The 15862-nt window shown below is 45.5% G+C and overlaps 1 protein-coding gene and 1 long non-coding RNA gene across 2 annotated transcripts in view; one reads left to right on the forward strand and one right to left on the reverse strand.

Annotated features, from left to right (window-relative positions):
* Nucleotides 1-15862, reverse strand: part of LOC138801249 (FK506-binding protein 5-like) — a 179962-nt gene that overhangs the window by 87364 nt on the left and 76736 nt on the right. The gene's annotated exons all lie outside the window — the stretch shown is intronic.
* On the forward strand, nt 51-6881 carry LOC138801251 (uncharacterized). Its single transcript, XR_011364587.1, has 2 exons — nt 51-1297; nt 1353-6881. It is a non-coding gene; the product is annotated as an uncharacterized lncRNA (long non-coding RNA).

Genomic DNA, 15862 nt, shown 5'->3' on the forward strand with positions numbered 1-15862 from the left:
TCCTGTCCTCCCTGAAATAGGAAATAGAGAGAGTAAGCAGAGTGCTGATAAGGCCAGCGATACGATTTTACCTACCTGCACCGTACCTATATGAATACACATATATATAGGCCTCTTGCTCAGAAGCTCCAGCACATTAGAGAGTCCCTGATAGGGTTAACTTATAGTTGGACCATTTCTTACCTTGGAAAACTTCTGATATGACACTAGAAAGAATGTTTTGTCTCAAGAACTATTTCCCTCAGAGACATGTTTATCAGCGTCCAAGGCCGTTCTCAGAGGAAAGTTGCCTGTCTGTTACAGTGGGAATAATGTGAAAGTATCATTGCAGAGAATGTATTGTTCTAACCTTTTTGAATAATAATAATGAATACTAATATAGATGCCATTGCGCATGACTGAATATCTAAATCACTAGCACCGCCTCATCTATGTCTTATTAGCATTTGTTACCACCCTATATTTTATCTGTCTATAAAATGTGATTACCATAATAAAACTTGGGCCATTTTCTCCAGGCTTATAATCATGATACATTGTCTTATCTGTGTCCATGACGTATAAGTAACGAGCTGGTAATACTGCAGGATTCCAACTCTAGATATAATTTAAAAACCATCCTTTACCTGGGTTTTCGGCTTCTCTCCATAGAGAGATGTCAACATATAAATTTAACCTTAACATTTGGCGTCCGAACTGGGACTCAGCCTCTTGCAAACTAGAACGCAGACAGACGGGATGTGGTGATTTATCCGTCATCGGACGCGCAGATATAACTGGCCAGGTAAGAAAGACTTTCCTTTCTTACGTACTATCTGCGCCTCAGGGGAACGGATCTAATCAGATTCCCGTCACACCTGTGTTCTCTATATATGTTTGTAAAGCTGAGTCTATTTGTTAGACAAAGAACTCTGTAACCCAGGATAGGACAAGGTTAAAGTGCTGCATTGCCGTCGCAAACTGTTGTGTGATTGAGATAAGCTGTTGCTGTATTTATGCTGAATTAAGGAAAGGGATTGCCGAACATGATCACTTCTGCGTCCTTACGGGGAGGCTGTGATTAATTCTTAACCCTTGTAATACAGCATGGCATCGAGAACAGCTGCGAGGTCACAGACAGCAGGCACATAACTTTTGGAGTGAACGGGTTCCTGATAAGTGATATCTGTCTCGAGCAGCGGGAACAATACTTGTATTGATCCCATTATTTGTGCTTGTACTGTGGTAGAGAGCAGGTCAGAAGATCTGTGACTTACCCCCTTGCCCCCTAGGAGGAATTAGCAACGAGGGACAGTAGGTTGCTGTAGTGCGTCGCCATAGTGTGTCACTGTGACGGCTGGGCCTATAGCAAGGTTGCTGTAGTGCGTCGCCATAGTGTGTCACTGTGACGGCTGGGCCTATAGCGGCTGTGCTTGTTAAAACCTAAGGTTTAGGTTTCGTTCCCCAATACGCTACCTAGGGATTAGCTGAGCAAGGATGAGACAGTTATTCACTAAAAGAAGGGATCCCCAGTCTCCACAAGAAGTTTATGTGAAGCTGATGTGAAGCTAAGAAAGATATAGTTAGCGATGGGCATGAGAAGATGCAGTGCAAGATCTAGAACAGATCTTTAGGAGGTTTGATATGAAGGCAGATACATGCCTTAGCCCCACCAACCTCTGGCTCTCTGACCAACACCTGGGAAACCCCTTACACTCCTGTGCACACTTATTTTTGCCTTGTGGGTAGGTAACCAGACCTACATGTAACATGCAGGGCAAATGGGTCCTTGGAATTTCCAGGAATCTTAGGGGTTAATCGAAGTACTATCCCTAAGGGGGAATCAAGGATTAGAGTTCTAAGAGGGGAGGGTGTGGAGTAGATAGATGAGAGCCAGAGGGTCAGACAGAAGGAAAACATTTAGGATAATGGGTGGGAAGCACAGGTCCAGCTGGGTGGACATGTCATGTGCCGGTGACCAACAATATCTAGATAAGACAGAATATTGTAGTGTGTGTGGCAGACCCAAGCCACATCATTATGTTACATCATTGTACCCAGTTTATATCTGTATACAAACCCCAGATCCTGCGAAAAGCCAACCTACGTCCAATGGTGGCGTATAGACCCTTTGTTCTGCAGGAATCTTCCCCTTGGTCGGCTGTTGAAGTAGTTACTTTGATTTAAAGTGCCCCTGACCTGATAGTAAGACCAATGCCTTTGTGGAGGTGGGCAGCCTAACCTCAAATAGTGTATATTGCCATGTAAGTGTCTAAGTACAAAGCCACGTACTCAGACAAGGAGAACAGTCCAGCTCATTGCTAGATACAGTACTGAGAGAGCTGAAGAGGTTAATTAATGCTGCGTAGTGAAGCAGCATACAAAGTTTTTTTTGTGTGTTATTTGTTATGTTTTGTACAAGGCCATCAACCAGCTCTGAGAGCTGCAGATCACATGCAAGCAGCATTAGAAAAAAGAAAAAAAAAGAATCAGAGCTGTTAGTGTAATGTAATGTACTCTCCTACATTATACTGTATTTCAGCCAGTCTTACTAAGCTGGTGTTCCCCTTTAGAAGTATGTTACGTGTTACAAAATGTTGATCATTTTCTGTTGTCCCGACCGTGGAACATTTGCTTATTTGTGTACGCCACTTTTCTGTAATCAGCCCTCAAAGATGGCGACGGAAAGCCAACCACTCCCACATATCATCCACGTCTGTATTATAATTGTGACGTCTCAAAACCATGCCCTAAGCCAACACCCCTATATCCGGTTATCTAGTCCGGTGGCCATTTTAACTCCTGGCATTTCTGTCCTCCGCCCATACTGCTTAGTGTCACTGAGGGGGCGGGCACAGGACTCTCCGATAGAGTCTAACAACTGTTTTGCACATTTATTAATGAATATTATTACCTGATGGTGAAGAAAGTTAGACAAAGGTTTGTTGGAGGGAAAAGCAATGAGACTGTTTGAAGGAGCTGGGTCTATTAGACCTATTAGTGTATACGGAAGTGTCAGTAGGAGGAGTCAGAGAGAAAAAGTACGTTTTATTAGGAATGTCAAGAGAAAAGTGATAATTGGTAAAGATCAAACGCAGAATTTTGTGCACTTATTAAGAACCCAATGGTATAAGGAGCCTGTAGTAACTTATTACTGTAACTTACACATTTGTATTTAAAAAGTATGTTGTAGGTATATATATGTATCCCAATATATATTGTAAGCAGATTTTCTTTAAGTGTGTGTCCCCAACGTATGATATTTCAAAGAAGAAGTAGTTTACTATAGTAAAATATATATACTTCTAAGGAGTAGTAACTTACTACTGTAATATATATTTCTATGTAACTTTATTTAACAAGTCTTTATATATATATGTGTATATATGTGTACACATCTATCCTAATAAGTTCTACGCAAATTGGTTTTTTTCCTACTAAGTTATAAGTATGTGTGCCACTGTCCAAGGTTACAGTCTGGTGCATAAGAGCACAGCGCTGATATCTTCTGTAACTTCAAGGATGTTAGAAAAAAAAAGAAAAAAAAAAAAAAAAAACTTCCAAGAAATTTTAACTCTTGTATCTATGATTTTACTGCTCACTGCTCAAGGTTAGAAGTGAGGTACAGAGCGTTCTGTTTACTATTTTGTGTTAAGTGCATTGAATCCAGCATCTCTGTTGCCTCTTGATGTAGATTCAAATGGGGGAGGGGATGGAGGTGAATGGAAATGGGAGCAGCCAATTTTGCCATTTTGATGGAGTAGCCAATTTTGATGTTTTAAATTTTTTTTTTAAACACCGTACAAATTTTTTATTTTTGAATAAGGATGTTTTTATTACTTATTGTGTTTGATATTTTAAATTGTGAAAGATGAAAATGTAATTGAAAGCCCAAATATTAATGAAAGTTTAAAAGTTTTCATTGTAGATTATCCCAGACTTTTCAAAGATGGATGACACAAGACGCAAGGATATATGGTGACCGCCATGCAGCGTGACGTTCCACTGCAGAAACCGCTCCTGCTATAAGCTGGAGGTGAGGACAATCACTGAGACATGTAGGATGGTTGAAGGTAACTGTGCAGATGTCTATATGAAGCCCACCATTATGGGTTAATTGGCAAATTAGAGATTTGTTTGGTCCCTGGGCTTACCAAAAACACTTCAAAGAAGCGTTCAAAAAAACTGTTCAAAGAAGAAGAAAAGCTGCCATAGAGCGGCTGAAGCAACGTTCACGCAGACAAACCCTGAAGCCTAAATGGTGATGGATGAAGCTGGTGATGCGGTGGTTTCTGTGCTCTTCCCAAGGTAACAGTGTACAAAGCGTACAAGGGAATGGGGAGATGTTTCCAGTCTCTTCCTGAGGTAACCGCACATAGTGTACAGGTGGAGGAGGAGATGTGGATCTGTTTGTTTTTAAGTCTTTTCCAGAGACAATCAGCAACAAGCTGTGAGACCAGCGGATGGAGAAGAGGTACTGGGTAAAGATGGCAGTCAGACAGTAAGTAACTGTGTTTGCCGCCTGCCTTGTATCCCACTGTAAGTTATCTGACAAAACCAGCAGAAGGAAGCCATGTGTAATGTGGTGTAGAATCCTCACATTGGGCGGCCCAGGGGACAACAAATATAGCAGAGAGGGTTGTGTACGGCTGTATTATCTACACCTGTCATAACCTACTGTAAGTAACACCGTAAAGTGCCTGTCTGCATAGTCTGTCATCTTCCTGCCTGTTTCAGGGAATGTAAGTGGACGTCATCCACCTGCCACAGGTGGTCCATATAGGTATGTCCTTGTCTGTATTGGTGTCTTCTTTACAGGTCAAGCCAAAACTATGGGAGACGACAAAGCCAATGTCTGAGGTGATACGAGTGGCCTTAAAAGAAGCGATATAACTGAGGCCAAGAGTCCAAGTGTCTGTAAAGAGGCCTGTCAGTCAAAAGATGGGTTTAAGGATAAAGGATCCATACCAATGCTACTATTACAAAAAGGATCATATGATATATATTATTCTCATAAAAAGGCTTTGAAACTTTAGGTGATGTATCGTTTACACTTTGCTTTTATTTCTATGGTGGTTATTTTATGTGTAATATATGATGATCTCAGTGAGACAAGAGACAATTCAGTAGGATCCAAACATTATATCGGTATTAAGCGCCCAGTTACTTCATATTATTGGTGTATGTATAATACTATATGATTATGTACAGGAAGAGATGTGACCATGCGACCAGTCATTAGTCCTGTGTGATCTAATCATAAAGACGTTTTCTAGGTACAAAATGAAGTAAAAAGACTAAAAAGAAGTGGAAATTTTGAAAATCCCTTACTGAAGATTGTGAATTCACTAATTGGTTATTATAAGTGAATCTAGTGGTTACATAGTAGGTCACATTGTGGAGATTTTATTGCATTTACCTGTTATGCTGTTTTTGGTTTATGTATCAATCAACTTTTTATTTTTGCTTTTGCCATGAGATAAGATTTGTTCACATCTAAACTTTTTATTTTCAGAAACTTTTTAAAGTTAGTTGTTGTGACTTTCCAATACCCACATGATGCCTAAGTGGTAGAGTCCTTGTGATAGAGTCACGTCTGTTATATACAGTGAAGAACTTATTGTCTGATCACTCAGTGTCACAGGGAGACGTAGGAGTGACAGGAGACTAGTTAGGTTCGGGACGGAGGATTGTCTTACCTTTAAAGCAGTCCTACGGTAAAGGGACCTAGAGAAGGGGGCTACATCTGTAGTCAAGATTAGGGACAAATCTTAGGGACAGGAGTGATGAGACAGTAAGGTTTGGTTATTTTGATAAAATCCGGAGAGGTATTTGTCATATACATATATTAGTTTGGGTATTGATAATAAGCTTTTATTTGTTTTGTTGTAACTAAGCTGTATATTGATGTATACTATACAGACTCACCCATTGTTTAGTATTTTCTTTCGGTTATTGCAGATCTTACTACCACATCTGCTGTAAGTTTGTTCCGCCATCTATAACTTTCAATAAAATGTATGGTACTACTTTTGTCTATCCTATGGTGATGCCCATAAACTAATGGGAGTCCTTCAGGGTCTCTTCCAAGTGGTCTTATGCATAATACTGATCTGTTTTTCAGTAAAAGTGTTCATGTGTATTTTCTCTCGTATAAAACCTCGACAAACAGGAAGAAGCTTCACCCTCATATAAGAGACTAACGTTACTATGCTTTCTTTCTCTTATCGGTTCTCTTGAATCTGTGCCGCCTGGACATTTCTGGAGGTTGGATGCTGTACTAGTACTTGGAGGATGTTTTCACCTGTGGTCCCTTGATCAACCTGCGACTGAGGGTAGAGTCCTTAAAACCTCCAGCTACGACCCAACCACCAGTGATGAACCATATCCATGCTCCACGGATGTCAAATGGGGGAATGATAAGGCCAGCGATACGATTTTACCTACCTGCACCGTACCTATATGAATACACATATATATAGGCCTCTTGCTCAGAAGCTCCAGCACATTAGAGAGTCCCTGATAGGGTTAACTTATAGTTGGACCATTTCTTACCTTGGAAAACTTCTGATATGACACTAGAAAGAATGTTTTGTCTCAAGAACTATTTCCCTCAGAGACATGTTTATCAGCGTCCAAGGCCGTTCTCAGAGGAAAGTTGCCTGTCTGTTACAGTGGGAATAATGTGAAAGTATCATTGCAGAGAATGTATTGTTCTAACCTTTTTGAATAATAATAATGAATACTAATATAGATGCCATTGCGCATGACTGAATATCTAAATCACTAGCACCGCCTCATCTATGTCTTATTAGCATTTGTTACCACCCTATATTTTATCTGTCTATAAAATGTGATTACCATAATAAAACTTGGGCCATTTTCTCCAGGCTTATAATCATGATACATTGTCTTATCTGTGTCCATGACGTATAAGTAACGAGCTGGTAATACTGCAGGATTCCAACTCTAGATATAATTTAAAAACCATCCTTTACCTGGGTTTTCGGCTTCTCTCCATAGAGAGATGTCAACATATAAATTTAACCTTAACAGTGCGATGCTATATTGTATAGAGCAGTCAGGTTACCTTGATGACACTGGATGGGACTGATTCCTCATCCTATTACCCAGGATTATTATCCCCCAATCAGGCAGATATTGCCCTGTGTTATAGTTCCATCAGTGTGCGGCTTGTGGGATGATTCCTTATATACCTCCTCCATGTAGTTGTGTCCATGGTGGGATGTGACCCTGTAATCCCATTGATACAAGTCACTATAACCTTTGAGCTGCTGTGCTGAGCAGGAAATGTCCTTCTGTACATCTCAGCTATTTGCTTGGATGTTATAGGGTGCGGGGGTGGGGGATTATTAAAGGGGTTATCCAGGAATAGAAAAATGGTAAATTCTTCCAAAAACAGCACCAAACTTGTCCTCCGGTTGTGTGGTATTGCACCTCAGTCCCTATGATGTGAATGGAGCCGACCTGAGAGCAGGTGAGGTGCTGATTTTGGGAGAAGTTAGATCTGTTTTTTCTATTCCTGGAAATCCTCATTAATATTTATCTGGACTCTTATAGCTGTGTTTATACTGTTCCTTTTGGAACATCTCGGATCCGAGATGGAAGATAACATGGTAACATATATGTGTAGTGAGCTATGTGACGCTTGTATGTGTGTATGTGGGCTTAGGAGGTGTCAGCTGCCCTATAAGACTGACAACACTGGGACACAATAACATACATGGATCTGGTTGTAGATCCTTTTTTTTACCTCGTTTTATTGATAAATAGTTGGAAAGTAATCAAAGCAGAAACAATGTAGGAACATATAGAAACAATGACAACATGGCCTAAATTGTAAGGCAATTACCGAGATGCGTATTGTCACAGCATAGCTAACTAACATAACCACTAACTCCAGGTAGCTGTATCCCGGAACCGAGCGTTATGCAGTGCTACCCAAACACTAACAGGTAATAGAGGTATCAGTCAGTCACATGACGCAGAGTCAGCCTATTATTGTGAGGAGGGAATAGAAGAGGCAGGCGGGGGGGGTCAGAGGAGACACATCCCAAATCTTATGGTGTTTATTGGGGCATTATCTGTGCTTATAAACTACCTCCTCATACGGTGTGATGTTATTATTTAGGTTCCTCCACATACCCACAGTGGGTGTTCTAGGATCCATCACAACGCTATAGCTTTCCTAGCCGTGTAGGAGGATGAGAAGGTGATGAGGCCAGTCCTCCTCCTCCAGCACACCACTGGTATTCATATAATAGCTGCACCACCTCTGCCCAAAAACGGGTAATGGTCGGGCAGTAGGTAAGAAGTGGAAATCCACTGCTCCAAGTAAAATATAAAGTCTTATATAAAGACCCGTATCATGTGCCAAGAGTCAAAATATAAAGACTCGTATCATGTGCCAAGAGTCTGCGGGTGAGTGATGACATTTTGGGCAGGAAGGCGTCAGTATACGCCCCATGTGACATAGTCGGACAGGTTTCAGATATGCCTGATGAACTATATACAACTGAATCAGCCTATTATTAATGGCCGGGGAGACAAAGCTGAGAGATTCCAGAAGGGCCTCACCACCGTCATCATCCAGGATAGGAATCAGCGACTTCCACCTATCCATAGCTGGCAGAGGTGTCCCAGCCACAGTAGCATCAGTCAGATGTGAGTATAGGGAGGATATTAGGCCTCCTGGGCCTTGGGATCTAATAATACCAGTTATAGGATATGAGGAAAGTGCGGTGTTTGGAGAAGGAAGGAGTGTAGAGCGGCGTAACTGCAGAAACCTATACAAATATGGGTGTGTGTGGAATACCAAATGGATCCCTAATGGATGCAAAATCTTTCACAACCCCATCACTATATAGATCCGAGATGTATTGTACCCCATGGCGGTCCAAGTAGTTCCCATCCTCAAGTGTTCGCAGCCAAGTGTGGGAGGGCTGAGTTGCCCAACAGGGGCGATTCAAGTGGGACATCACCAAAGTCCAAAATGGACCTGGCAGCCGTCCATATCTTCCTAGCTCCTCTGTGGGCAGGTAAGAGGCGGCACGAGGAGTCGTAGGGGAGTGTAGAAAGGACTACAGCGACACAGACGCAAGAAAATCGTGTAAATATATTCCAGAGAATCCAGGTGTTTGCAGGGGCCCGGGGGCCCGGAAATGTAAGCTGTCCAGCTATGTAGTAGAGATAAATGGTTGGCTCGGCCATACCAGCATTGTGTTTGGGTCGCTGCTATTTGGCCGTCTGCAGCTTGGACCTAAAGGAGCCCCAAATGAATTTTACAATATTAGAGTCTAATTCTGAGAAGAAAGTTTTAGATAAGGGAACATATATATGCTGAAGGACATACAGACATTTGGGCAGGACCATTATTTTTACAACTTTAACCCGTTCCACAACCAATAAAGGAAGGGAGGAGCACTGTTTAAATTTCTCTCTAAAATGACATAGAAGTGGGTCCACATTTACAGGCAGGACCTGTGAGAATTGGCTCGTGATGTGTATTCCCAAATACTTATAACTGCCAACCCCCCTCAGTCCCTCCACCGCCTGTCCCATAAGATGGCTGCTTGTAGGTTCTTATGCACATTTACCATTTCCATCCCGCTTGCATTTCACTGAGTGACATTTCCAGCAATGGTCTGCAGACAATCTGCGCTGAGCCTTGTACACCTCCTGCACTCACTATTTTATTGCATCATTTTTGACCGCGTCATTTTATGCAGTTTTTTTCCAAGGGTTTTTAGTGTTTCAGAGCGGCGCACTTGTTCCTCCGCATGACGTCATTTCATCGCTCACCACCTGCAGGAGAATACGGGCAGCGGCTAGAGGGGAGAGAAGAGGACCTGGGCAGCATGGGAGCAGAGAAAAGGTGAGTGGGATGTTTATTTTTTATATTTGAGACAGACACTGGGGGTTAACTAGAGCCACCAGGGGCATGAATGGGGTTGGAGTTAACTAGATGCACCAGGGGCATGACTGGGGGCAGGGTTAACTAGAGGCACCAGGGGCATGACTGGGGGCAGGTTTAACTAGAGGCACCAGGGGCATGACTGGGGGGGAGGTAACTAGAGCCACCAGGGGCATGACTGGGGGGGAGGTAACTAGAGCCCCCAAGGGCATGACTGGGGGGGGGGGGGTTAACTACAGCTACCAGGAGCATCAATAAGGGGTTAACTAGAGATAACATCAAAAAGGGGTTAACTAGAGCGACCGGGGACATCACTGGGGGTTAACATTAGCGATCAGGGGCATCACTGGGTTTTATTAGGAGTACCAGGGGCATCACTGGGGGTTTATTAGGACTACCAGGGGCATCACTGGGGGTTTATTAGGACTACCAGGGGCATCACTGGGGGTTAACTCTTGCTACCGGCCATCACTAAGGATTCACGTCATATACTAGAGGCATCACAGAGGGTTAACTACAATAGCAGGGGCATGAGGCGAACAATACTTTGTCTTGCCCCATGTGTTGCTAACCCACGCTATAAACTGCTGCGCACAGTATGCAGCCCTCGAATGATTTTATTAATGCCCGAGTGGCCCTCAGGGCCGGCCTTTGGGGTGTACGATCTGTGCGCTTGCACAGGGCGCCTCACTCCCGGCCAGCTAGGGGGCGCCTCGTCAGACAGAGCTGCACTGCACATCTAACTTACATATAGCAGTTAGATGTGCTGTGTGTCTGCAGGACCGCCCCCCCCCCCAGCTGGCGGCCTCCCCTTATCCCATAGTGGTTCGGTCTGGGCGCTCCTGCAGACACACAGCACATCTAACTGCTGTTACTAAGTGAGGTGTGCAGTGCAGCTGTCTGCCGGAGCGCCCGTGCCTGGTCGGGTGGTGGATACTGTGGGGTGTCTCCTGATAATAGGGTCTGGTCTCAGCCAGAGAAGAGAGGGAGAGGGGGGCGGTCGGGGAGACCCTGGGGCTTCCACCAGATTGAAACCAGAAGCAGGTTCAGTCCATTAGGAGAGAGTGGGGAGAAGCTGTGTGTGCACCATAACCCTCCTTATACAGGTGCATATAAGAATGGAGAACATGCAGCACTCCATTATATGCTGCACATTCTCCATCTCCTGCTTTCCTCCGGAGATTCCTCCTTCCTCCACTGTCGGGTCAGAGAGGAGGGGGAGGGACTAACAGTACAGCAGCCTGATGGGGCCAAACAGCAGCTCTGCACCCTGAAGCCTCATGCTGCCTGCTCTGTGCTGTGCATTCCCTGTCTCCTCCTCTCAGTGTCCCCCTCATCTCCTCTCAGTGTCCCCCTCATCTCCTCTCAGTGTCCCCCTCATCTCCTCTCAGTGGCCCCCCTCATCTCCTCTCTGTGGCCCCCCTCATCTCCTCTCTGTGGCCCCCCTCATCTCCTCTCAGTGTCCCCCCTCATCTCCTCTCTGTGGCCCCCCTCATCTCCTCTCAGTGTCCCCCCTCATCTCCTCTCTGTGGCCCCCCTCATCTCCTCTCTGTGGCCCCCCTCATCTCCTCTCAGTGTCCCCCCTCATCTCCTCTCTGTGGCCCCCCTCATCTCCTCTCAGTGTCCCCCCTCATCTCCTCTCAGTGTCCCCCCTCATCTCCTCTCAGTGTCCCCCCTCATCTCCTCTCTGTGGCCCCCCTCATCTCCTCTCAGTGTCCCCCTCATCTCCTCTCTGTGGCCCCCCTCATCTCCTCTCAGTGTCCCCCTCATCTCCTCTCTGTGGCCCCCCTCATCTCCTCTCTGTGGCCCCCCTCATCTCCTCTCTGTGGCCCCCCTCATCTCCTCTCTGTGGCCCCCTGTGGCCCCCCTCATCTCCTCTCTGTGGCCCCCCTCATCTCCTCTCAGTGTCCCCCCTCATCTCCTCTCAGTGTCCCCCTCATCTCCTCTCAGTGTCCCCCCTCATCTTTTTCAGTGTCCCCCTCATCTCCTCTCAGTGTCCCCCTCATCTCCTCTCAGTGTCCCCCTCATCACCTCTCAGTGTCCCCCTCATCTCCTCTCAGTGTCCCCCTCATATCCTCTCAGTGTCCCCCTCATCTCCTCTCAGTGTCCCCCTCATCTCCTCTCAGTGTCCCCCTCATCTCCTCTCAGTGTCCCCCTCATCTCCTCTCAGTGTCCCCCTCATATCCTCTCAGTGGCCCCCTCCTCCCCATAGTGCTGCCCCCCTCATCTTCTCTCAGTGGCCCCCTCCTCCCCATAGTGCTGCCCCCCTCCCCTCCTCCAGCTGCATTCTTGTTCCTGCTTCTTACCCCTCCACAGCAGCCCCATGTTGGATGGAGAAGGTCTGACAGGTGAAAGAATTGCATGACAGATCCAGCCCAGAGGTCAGTGTATTGTATGATTGTGTGTAAATGTGTGTGATTCTGTATGTATGTGGTGTGTGTGTATGTATGTATGCTATTGTATGTGTAAGGAGTAGGAAGATATGTTTGGGGTAGGGTCACTTGTGGTTTATCTGCTGCAAATTTTGCAAATGAAATGTCTGTGTGGTAAATGTGCCCCATATACAGGAGCAGCAGATGGGATAAGAAATCCCATCTATACAAGGCTATGTTCACACAACGTATATTTTCATAAAACCACGGTCGTTATATAACAGCTGTGATTTATACGAAAATATACGTTACCTTGCTGTGTATGGGATCCCAGCCGGAGCGTATACACATAGTACATTTATACATACACATCGTATACACTCCGTCCGGGATCCCTAGCGGCACCGTAAACAACTGACATGTCATTGAATAGCGGCCAAAGAAAAGCCTGTCAGTGCACACAGTGGAGCTAGCAGCTACGGCCGCTCGCTCCATAGAGTGCTGGGGGGAGTTCTGATGTGGGCGCGTACGGATTTGCCCGCATTAGAACTCTGCGGCCCTAAAGATCATCTGGCTGGTCCTGCAGTAGCGGCCGGGATGATCGTTTCAGAGACCGGCCGTTCCGTGGCCTGGCCTGGTCATGGAATGGCCGGTCTCTTACAAAGTGTGCACATAGTCAAACACAGCATGACAGTTTTCATCTGGGAAATACAGTGGATTTATTGCGGATTTTCCCATTTAATTCCTAAGATTGTCAAAATATGCAATAAATCCTGTGTGCTGCACATTTTCCTGTAGAAACACTGCAGATCCCCACTGCTAACAGCACGGGAACGGCGCAGAGAAAGGTAACAGACATAGCTTCTTCCTCTGTGCCCCGTGCCCAGTAGGGGGCTAGATGAATCTAACATGCGGATTTCCTGGTATCGAAACTTTATGTTAAACTGCGCTATTATGCAGTTTAACATAAAGTATAGCGCAGAGAACACGGCTGGCAGCTATATGAGCGCCGGCCGTGTTCTCTGTGTGCCGCCCCCTGCTCCCACCTGTCACCTCCTCAGCGCGCACCCTCTTCCCTCGTCGGCGCCAAATTCAAATAGCCGGCACATAGCTATTGCTAGTGCAGGCTATGTAACTATATAGATGCCGCTGTCACACTGACAGCGGCACTACCCCCCTCCTGAGCCCGCTCCATATACAGCGGGGGTCGGCTACTGTGTGTAGCAGACCCCCGCTGCTAATGACTGCGGGCAGAGCAGGGTCACGGGATGGAGAGGGAGAGCGGTGTCCGGGAGAGGAGAAGGCTGGAGCAGGGGTCGGCAGGAGATGCAGCCACTACATCTGCACCGGACTATGAGGTGGTGGGGGCGGCAGGAGTGTGAGGAGGCGGGAGGCCGGGCCGGCAGGAGACTCCGGAGCAGACACAATGTGGGGGGTTTACAGTCGGCCTGACTCTGACTGGGAGGGGGAGGGGGGCTGTAACCTGCAGATCACAGACAAATCCAGGTCACCGGTAAGCATGACCTGACACCAGGAATAGTAAAACTACAGCCCCCATCATCCCCCCTGCTGGCTGGTGTGTTATATGGCTACAACCCCCATCATCCCCCCTGCTGGCTGGTGTGTGTTATATGGCTACAACCCCCATCATTTCCCCTGCTGGCTGGTGTGTTATATGGCTACAACCCCCATCATCCCCCCTGCTGGCTGGTGTGTGTTGTATGGCTACAACCCCCATCATCCCCCCTGCTGGCTGGTGTCTGTTATATGGCTACAACCCCCATCATCCCCCCTGCTGGCTGGTGTCTGTTATATGGCTACAACCCCCATCACCCTCTGATTGTTAAAGTATTACATGACTACAACCCCCATCCTCCCCGATAGCAGTTGTGTGTTACATGACTACAACCCCCATCACCCTCTGATTGTTAAAGTATTACATGACTACAACCCCCATCCTCCCCGATAGCAGTTGTGTGTTACATGACTACAACCCCCATCCTCCCACCTGATAGCAGTTGTGTGTTACATGACTACAACCCCCATCCTCCCACCTGATAGCAGTTGTGTGTTACATGACTACAACCCCCATCCTCCCCGATAGCAGTTGTGTGTTACATGACTACAACCCCCATCCTCCCACCTGATAGCAGTTGTGTGTTACATGACTACAATCCCCATCCCTGGCAGCTGAAGTGTTATTGTCCATACTACCTGTCACTTTCGGTAAACCGAGCAAGTGCAGAAACCACCCAATTCAGTACCCCATAAAAAGATGGTACTAAATAAAACTACAGATCACAGCGCAAAAAATGACCCTCACCCCCCAGCCAGACAGGCGGAGAGATAAAAAAAGTGAGTCAGAGTTGGGCAAGTTTTTATTTATTTTAAATAATGGGGACTTTATTTTTAAAGTAATAAAATTAGGGAACATAAATTGGTTCGTACTGACCTGAACCTGGGGGAGGGGGGACATTTCTATTCTTATGTTTTATTTTGTTTGTTTTTTTTCTTAAATATAATTTTTTAAGTATCGAATTGGTATCGAGCATTGGAAAAAAAAAGTTGGTATCGCTATCGAACTCAAAATTCTGGTATCGTGACATCACTACGCCAGAATATGTTTTTGATCGCTGAGTCTCCCCACACAGCTCCTCACTCCATCAACATTGCACTGGTCTCCAGTGTGGTCTCCAACGCTTGTAATTCTATGGCTCTGGGTCTCATGCTGGAGTCGGGTGATATGGAGGCAGTGGAAGGCTCCTCCCCTAATGCATACGTGTGCTGGGGTGAATGAACGGCTGCTCAGAAACATATTCTGGTGACAAATTCTAAAATAAAGTTTATTAGTAAAGTGGCATATAGCCTGTATGCGGCGTATGATGTGTGTGTATATATATATATATATGACTGTGTGTGGCATATGACATGTTCCCTGTGTAAGGCATATGACATGTACCCTGTGTGCTGGCCGGTTATCAGTGCATTACTCTATAGAGATAACACTGCTGTGTCAGGTCAGTATTGTAGTCAACACATAATATTTGTCCAGCATATGGGCTGTTGTATATCATAGGATGCCCACTGCTGTGTGTTTTAAGCCTTACGGTACAGGCACACATACCATATCTGCTACAGATTTTACACAGCCTTTAGGTGCTTTCTGTGATCTTTACTGCTTTAGAAATATTACAAGACTTCAACCCCCAGCATACCCTGATAGCTGTAATATTACAGGACTACAACCCCCATCATAGCCTGATAGATGATATATTACAGAACTACAACCCTCAGCATAGCCTGATAGATGATATATTACAGAACTACAACCCTCGGCATAGCCTGATAGCTCAAATATTACAGGACTACAACCCCCAGCATAGCCTGATAGATGATATATTACAGAACTACAACCCCCATCATAGCCTGATAGCTGAAATATTAGAGGACTTCAACCCCTAGCATAGCCTGAGAGCTGATATATTACAGGACTACAACCCCCAGCATACCCTGATAGCTAAAATATTACAGCACTACAACCCCCAACATAGCCTGATATCTGATATATTACAGGACT

Source organism: Dendropsophus ebraccatus, chromosome 9 (genome assembly GCF_027789765.1).
Source record: "Dendropsophus ebraccatus isolate aDenEbr1 chromosome 9, aDenEbr1.pat, whole genome shotgun sequence".
Lineage (NCBI taxonomy): Eukaryota > Metazoa > Chordata > Amphibia > Anura > Hylidae > Dendropsophus > Dendropsophus ebraccatus.